General features: G+C 37.0%; 1 protein-coding gene across 1 annotated transcript in view; it reads left to right on the top strand.

Annotated features, from left to right (window-relative positions):
* SP5 (Sp5 transcription factor) overlaps window positions 1-8,329 on the top strand; it is a 38,648-nt gene that overhangs the window by 24,044 nt on the left and 6,275 nt on the right. The window lies entirely within an intron of this gene.

Genomic DNA, 8,329 nt, shown 5'->3' with positions numbered 1-8,329 from the left:
AACATGAGGAAAAACTTTTTCACTGTAAGGGTGACAGAGCACTGGAACAGGTTGCCCAGAGAGGTGGTGGAGTCTCCTTCTCTGGAGATATTCAAAACCCGCCTGGATGCAATCCTGTGCAATGTGCTCTAGGTGACCCTGCTTGAGCAGGGGGGTTGGACTAGATGATCTCCAGAGGTCCCTTCCAACCTCAGTGATTCTGTGATTCTGTGATTCTGTGAAAAGCAATTTTTTTTGTTTTGTATAGAATACATGAGTACATTATAGTTAGAAACATTAATTGAGAAAATTATTGGTACAGTGTTTTTCAAAGGCTGATCCTGTGCTGCTGATGTCAACAGAAACTTTGCCATGGGCTTTAATGTATGTGAGTTCCAGCCCTATAATATCTTCACAGCTTTGAAAACCTTGAGCACTGAAGYGAAAGTTCTTATAAGTTTAAGCGAAAACTATGGATTTGCCAAAATAAACAAGTTGCTATAATTTTTTTTATAGAGCTGATCTTGAAATCATGAAATACTGTTATTTCAATGGTTCAGAATCATGATTTGTGACCAGATTCTGTTCATTGGGAGAGGCAGTGTAAAGGCAGTCTCAATATGGAAAGTGTACTGAGAGCTAATTTTTAGAATTTCTAAGCTGAACGTATAAACATAGTACATGCTAACTCAGATTTTTTATGCTTGAAAAGAGGTGTATGAATCATAGAATAATGTATATTGTAAGGGACTTCTAGAAGTCATCTGGTCCAATGCCCTACTCCATGCAGGACCAACGTACGTTTCTCAGGGCCTCATCCAGTTGAATACTGAGTATCTCCAAGGACGGAGATTTTACAGCCTTGTTGAGCAACCTGTTCCGATGTTTGGCTGCTGTCATGATGAAATTTTTTCCCTACTATCTAACCAAAATACCTAACCAACTGAAATATGTTTTTTCTTGCTTGAGTTTTTCTGAAATGTTGGTCCTTCGCGCTTCTCCATAACTCTCATAATATTATATTTTGCATTTATATGTTGTATTCATAAACTCAGTTTGAGTTACCACATTGGAAACTCATTTGTGCTAATGTAAACTTGAAATAAGGCTAAGTAAGGGCTTCAGTGGTGTACATCTAGCTTTATTCTAGTATAATGCTAATCATAAATGTGATTGCTCTGCCGCTTCCTAAAGGGAAGCCTTTTCTTTCTGTATGGGCGTGCATATATATGTATGTTTATGTGCATATATGTGTATAGTCACAGAATTCAGTGTATATACATGCATAATTGATTAAAAAGTAGGAATATTAGCTCTAGAAAAGTAGGAAGTATATAAAAAATATATTCTTTACCATTCAACTGTGGTACAAGAAGATTACTCAGTTGTAATGTTTACTAAGTTGACACATATTCCAGTCTTAAGTGATTATTTCATTGCCTCTGTATTTGTTGAAGTTTAAGCTTGCTTACTCAATCAAGGAACTTCTGTATCCCTTAAGACTACAGACCTAAGATATATGAACAGCCTTCCTGCAATCCAGGTGCAGTACTTTAAGTGTAGTCAGCAATACTTCACTGTTAAAACAGAAGAATGCATAGTGAATATGATATCATGCAACCCACTACTATTGAATATATTCATTAATACTGCATGGGATAAAGAGCTGACTGTTATATTTGCATGGCTTTTCAGGCGGGTTTTCTTGAAAAGAAATCTCAGTCTAGAGAAGCATGTTCTGGACCAAAAAATATAGTTTTCCTATTGTGTAATGAGAAACAATGCAGGTGCTTTACTAAAGCTGTGACATATGCTGCCTTTCTCTCTACAAGCCCTGCTACCTTGCACTGTTTGGGCACTGCTCAAGGGTTCCCAAACTTCAGTTTGCTCAGGTATTACACTGAAGAATGGCCTGAAGGGCATTAAATATGTAACAAAGCAGCACAAGAAATGTGTCCAGGAGAAAGCATACCTGCAGTACCACTTCTTTGTCTTACATGTAGCCAAAAGTAGCAGCAATTCCCAGCTCTGCTCTGGGCCGCAGGTGACGCTGAAGAAGACATTTAATTATTCAGGCAACACCTCTTCCAGAGATAAAATGGTGATTCAAATGTTTTTGTGTGCTACTTGGAAATAGCATACACTTGTGGGGTGGGCACCATTATGCAGGAACTCTGAGGTAGTTATTAAACTCTTATCTAAACACATATACTTCTGTCATCTCCTTAAACTATTATAACTGGACTTTTAAAGCTGTTGTTTTGGATTTGAAAAATGAAAAGAAACCTTGTGGAACACTAGATAAATATTCTCTGAATTTTTGTAGCTGTAGCAAGAACTTTCACATTTGAATCATCTATCTTTGGACGTATTTCTTGGAGGTACTATTTTCCCAAATAAATAAATAGCTGAGCATCCTTATAACTGGCAACCTCAAATATTGTGTGATTTGATCATGCTGCTGATGATTTGGTGTTTGTGGAACCTACTGATGATACTGATCCATTTGTAATCCAATGATAAATGAGGTGATTTAAAGGTTCAATATACAGAAGAAGTGTTCTTTATGCTTTAACATAGTAACTGTATATACTCACTGTTTGGAAAGTAATTTCAATGACTTAAATATGTTTCAGTGTCATTCTCAACTATGAAAAAGGAAAGGCAAACATCTGTGAGCTGTAAACAAGAAAGTTTAAGGAAGTTGATGAAACTGCTGAGAGCTGTGTAATCAATAAGTGTTATTTCCACTGTTGTCACCAGTTAATATGTGTCAAAGAACAGGATGATGCTCTCAACATCAGAGGGGTACTTACTGTGTTAGAGAGAAATTTGGCCTGGCTTTCTGTGCCACAAACTATATTTAAGTGGAAAAAAATGCAACGCTGTCTTGGGACTCATGCTCGGAGCATAACCTTTTTTTGCCGTGGGACAATGGTGGCTCACTAACTTTGTGCAGTAAAAGCTGAAAAATATTATATTGTTATTGGAAGGTTATAATTACATTGGCAAAATGTATTTTCTCTTTGTGGAAGATTGTTATTTTTAATATAAGGTGGTTTGGGATTTGGACCAGAAATGGTAAACAATGGTGTCTCCCCTACAAAACAAATTTCTGAAATATCCTTTGAAAAACAGGTCTGATTTCATCCCTCTATGTACTTTTGATAAAAGTGCTATGTAAATATTACCATTAAGCTTTTTAAATAGGTCTTTAATCCTTTGAACAATTTTGGCAGTGGCCAGTTCCTTTCCATGATTGGTCAGTGGGAGGTCTGTCAACAGGAGATGGTTTTTGGCCATTGGGAGGCACCAACTTCTGTGGCCCCTTCAGCAGTTCACAACTACAGTCTTGAACTGCAAGTTACCAAGATGTGAGGGGAATTAAATATTATCCCAGCTCGACTTTCTGATACATGGTGGATGCCCTAAAGAGACTAGTAGCACAGATCAGGCAGCTGCAGTCAGCATGATCTGCCATTGCCTAGGGAAAACACAAACAGAATGGGGGAAAAGAAGATCTTGGGCAGCCAGAGAAAACAAGTTTTGAGCTGCATGCTTTTGTCTCCTGGACATGACTTCAAAACTAAAAGCATTCTAAAATTTACAGATATTGTAAAACCTTATTTTTTCTCAGTGAAGCCAACTTTGGTCTGGGTTGCCCCTGAATTAATGGTGAAGAAAAAATAATCATTTTTCATCATATTCTTTGTAGAGCTTGGGTAATGGCAGACAACGTGTTAAAATGTGAGATAAAGTTTCTTTTTCTGTGGGGAAAGCAGGAAAGGAGAGAGATAGCAGGCTATATGACTGCTCCTTTTTGGTACTTTATAACTCTGAGGTATTTTCCGCTTCAACAGTGAGTTACTAATGCATCATATAACGTCTAGAACTACTGTTTTGTCCTTCAGTACGTATATGTTTATTTTTCAAGCAACCCATTTTTTCTGTGAAGAATTTATATTTAGTATAGGGTGGTCATAAGTCAGTATATTACTTTGCTGTGGCTGTAAAACCTCATTAGAGATCGGTTCACTCTGGTGAATCTGGTGAAAATTTTTTTATAATTTCTGATATTTATATGCTTGTTTGTTTTTTCTATTTTGTTTTTGGTTTTTTTCCACTACTGGAAATATTTATGCAATATGTAGATGGGATGTTTCATCTAAAATTGAGAAAAATAAGAATTTGTCCAGCAGTCTTCCCCAAACTACACAAGAAAGTACAGGTAAGATTTGTATTTACTTCAAGTTATCTATAGTTTGTGGTGTGGCTGGTTGATTGAGACTGTTATGATTTGGTTGGTTTATCATAGCTGTTATAAGCAACTTGTTGCACAGATCAGTTATGCAAAAGAAACTTTTTTTCCCTAAGGTCCAAATATGCTGACTTGGTACTTGTTTGTGTCTGGCTTTATGGAGAGATCTTCATACCTGGGACCAGTGCTTATCTTTGTATAAARCATTTGCCTGTGTACATACTTCAAACTATGGGAGCCATGTTTTTCAGTTCTATTATCTCCTGAATGTAGCTCTGTAGAAAATATTTCATATATTAATGAAAATAAAATTGTTTTTTACCAGTGTGTTACAGAGTTCCACGAATACCTGGCTGATGCCCTCTAGTCAGATTGAAATGGAACTAACAACCGATGGCCGCAATGTTACAGAATAACTTCTGCCAAAATAAAGTTTGTACCTTCTGAAGCTGGGGAGTCTGAAATTCTGGTTGCATCAATAATCTTGGGTGGCAGGCAAGAAAACTTGACAAGTGTAAAGAAATTCTGCACAGGAATTCGGTCAAAGCCTTATTTATATCTAAACAGGCTATAGAAATAGATTACTTTTTTTTTTTCCTTTGGAATGTACACATCTATGTATAGTACCAGACTGGGTTGTTTTGTCTCTTTCTGGTTTTTATTTTTGACAGAAATGTGAAGATCAGTTATTAAAACCATATCTATATGACCTCTGTTAAGAAATGAAAAATCAGGGAACTTAGACATCAATGACTGTTTGAAGTGAAATATATTCTGAATTCTTGTTAATTTTTACCAGCATTTGTACTGTGCAATGTATAGATGTAACTTATGTTCTAAGTAGCACCATTTTATTGCCCTTGAAGACAGTCTTGCTTTATAATAGATGCTCTCTGTCACCATCCGACTCTTATGAGCTCGCAGGTGATGTCACAAGTCAGCGCGAGGAACTGCTGCAACAGCTGGTACAAACGTAAGCGCTACCGGAATGGAGTTGCTCCCAGCGGTAGGAGACACTGGAGTACATGGTAAAATTAACTTTGTGGTCCAGTCTCAGAGGTTTTATTTGCTTTTCAGGCATGACCTGAACTTGAGTTCAAGCCTCTTGCAAAGTTAAGTGGGCTTTCGATCGGGCCCTGATAGCATTCAGAAGCAATTTAATACTTTTATAGCACCGTGCAATAACCCGTATGCTTGTGTTTAAGGTACCATATTATTTGTTGAGGACTGTTTTGTTTCCAACATGAAAATTTAAACTTCCAGGATAGTTTACTGTACTGAGAATTTACTGCAGTCCTGTTTGTAAGAGTAGATTTGGTGTAGTTTGAGATGAGATTGGACGCATTAGATTCTTTCCCTTTTCCCAGGTGTCACTACAGGGCAGAGGGAAGGTTGTTTGGGTAGCCTAGACAATCTGTTCATTTGCGTGCCTTGACATATTTGAACTTCTTATTTTGGGCCTTAACTTTGGACCTCTTAACTTTGGGCCTTTTGTGCTTTGCRCGTTTTGATTTGGGAGTAATTAGAACATATCTTACTGCTGTTATTTTACCCTAAATTGGTATTAAGTTTTTTTGAATTGTCGTAACATATATCAAGTCCAAGAGTTTCTTACATTGTGTATTTACTTAAGCAAGAATTTGAAAGATAATTTCATGTTTTATTTCTAATTTTTGAAGTAATGTAGTGTTAGCTTTTATATATTTATATATAAACATATTTATTAGCTGCTAGTCATATGCCTTGACATAAGGTGGCTGCCTATTTTTATTTCTTGAGCTGTACAATGCAGCCTGGACATCCTGGCTACTTATGCTGGATTCACAATAGCTGTGTGTTGCTGAAAGCCTATGGCATATATGCTTCACTTTTCTCTCCTATTCTAATTCCAGCCAATCTCTTGCATTTCCGTATGGTCCTCTGAGCCTATGCACCCTCCCATGATTTTCTTCATTCTTCTGCACCTTCTCTTATTTATATGTACCTCTACACACATGTGCAGGCTTGCACAAAATTACATATTGTAGTTTCTCCTTTCCTACTGCCTTCCGCTGTTGGGTAGACTTAAAATACATAGCATTGGTTCATCTTTGTCTTGTTTTTCGTACCTGAAACCTCATCCTGCATGAAGAGTTTGTACACAAAATCTTCAGTGACATCTTTGAAAAATTGCTTTCTTTAAAAATCGTCAGCAGACACTCACTATTGTTTCCAGGGAAGGAGGCACCTAACTTTCTGGAAAACAAGGCCCTTGGGAAAACGGCAGAATTTAGCCGGTGACTTCCCATTGAGAACAAGGCCAGAGAACAGCCATTTCAAAGAAGGGAATTTGGCAATGTGCTTTCTACTGAAGACAAAACTTTTTATTATGAAAAATAACAGGGAAATTTCATCCTAGAAAAAAAGAAAAAGAAAGAAAAGAAAGAAAGAAATACAAGCTTACCCACAAGACTGCAGTTAATACAGTCTATCCTGGAAGTTTGAAACAACTGCATTGTTATATTAGGAACAAAGAAAGTGCTAAGTACATACTAAGTTTCTCATGACCCATTTTCAACGTAGTATTACCTTCAGAATTAGTCAATATATTTTTAAATGTTCTGAAAATGAATTAGAAAATTGAAAAAGAATGTCATTTTTGGACCATACACTTTCATCTAAAGTGAAGAAGTAAAATCTCTCCTTTAATCTACATAGCTCATCATTAACACTGGAACTGCAACTGATATTTCCATGAAGAGGTTTTGGTCTACATGAATTGTGTCAATTCTTTTGACTTTATTTTATAATATAAAATTTTCTTCACCTTTTTTTTTTCTTGCAGCTGTATTCTTTGACACATGCTTTTACTTAGATTTCTCTGCAACCAGATCTCATGGAACAAAATTGTGTAATTAATATCACTGGAACTAAGTTGAGACCAGTAATCTGATTCTGTTTTGCGGCCTAAGAGTTACTGTTAAACTCAAAAATTTAATCATTGATGAACCCATTCATTTCAGTATTTTGTCCTAAGTGTCAAGAGGAGCATTGGATTTAACTCATTTGGCTTTAAATTTTCTACCGTTGTTTGAACAACATGTGTTTATTTGAATACCCAGTAAAATATAATTCATATTTCTTCCTGTGAATCAGACAGGTGTTTAGACAAGAGATGTTCCAATAGCTGGCATTTTGACTTCTTTCTAGTGCAAAATACCATCTCAGGCAGTTAGCCCTGTAATGGACTATCTCATTGCAGTCTTGCAGGAAGAGAGAGATTTTTTCTTTGAAGTTCAGAAAATCTTCTAAGTAAATTCTAAAAAGCAATCTTTTTGATGCAATCATTAAACAGAAAATATTTTAAACTATGTGCAAAAAGACTTTAATAGTGATCATCATAGATGAATAAATGTTTGGGAGTTATTCTGAACATAAAAAACACTCTGCAAGTGCTGTAATTTGCCATGTTGTCATTAATACATTATTCTTTTTTTTAATTTAGATGAAAATGAAAAAGAATCCAGGAACATTAAGAAAGCACCTGAGAACAAACTTTGTGCTCAAATTCAGGCAAATGATATCAAAAATCACAATAATGATGAGCTGCTGACAGAAGTATCAGATCACAGAATCACAGAATCGCTGAGGTTGGAAGAGACCTCTGGAGATCATCTAGTCCAACCCCCCTGCTCAAGCAGGGTCACCTAGAGCACATTGCACAGGATCGCGTCCAGGCGGCTTTTGAATATCTCCAGAGAAGGAGACTCCACCACCTCTCTGGGCAACCTGTTCCAGTGCTCTGTCACCCTCACAGTGAAAAAGTTTCTCCTCATGTTCAGATGGAATTGTCTGTGTTTCAGTTTGTGCCCGTTGCCTTGCGTCCTGTCACTGGGCACCACTGAARAGAGTCTGGCTCCATCCTCTCAACACCCTCCCTTCAGATACTTGTACACATTGATAAGATCCCCTCTCAGCCTTCTCTTCTCCAGGCTAAAYAGGCCCAGCTCTCTCAGTCTTTCCTCATAAGAGAGATGTTCCAGTCCCCTAATCATCTTTGTAGCCCTTCGCTGGACTTGCTCCAGTAGTGCCACATCCCTCTTGTACTGGGGG

This window comes from Apteryx rowi, unplaced genomic scaffold (assembly GCF_003343035.1).
Source record: "Apteryx rowi isolate R43461 unplaced genomic scaffold, aptRow1 scaffold_180, whole genome shotgun sequence".
In the NCBI taxonomy this organism is placed as follows: Eukaryota; Metazoa; Chordata; class Aves; order Apterygiformes; family Apterygidae; genus Apteryx; species Apteryx rowi.
Note: the sequence above shows the minus strand (reverse complement) of the source record. Positions and strands in the feature narration are given on the sequence as shown.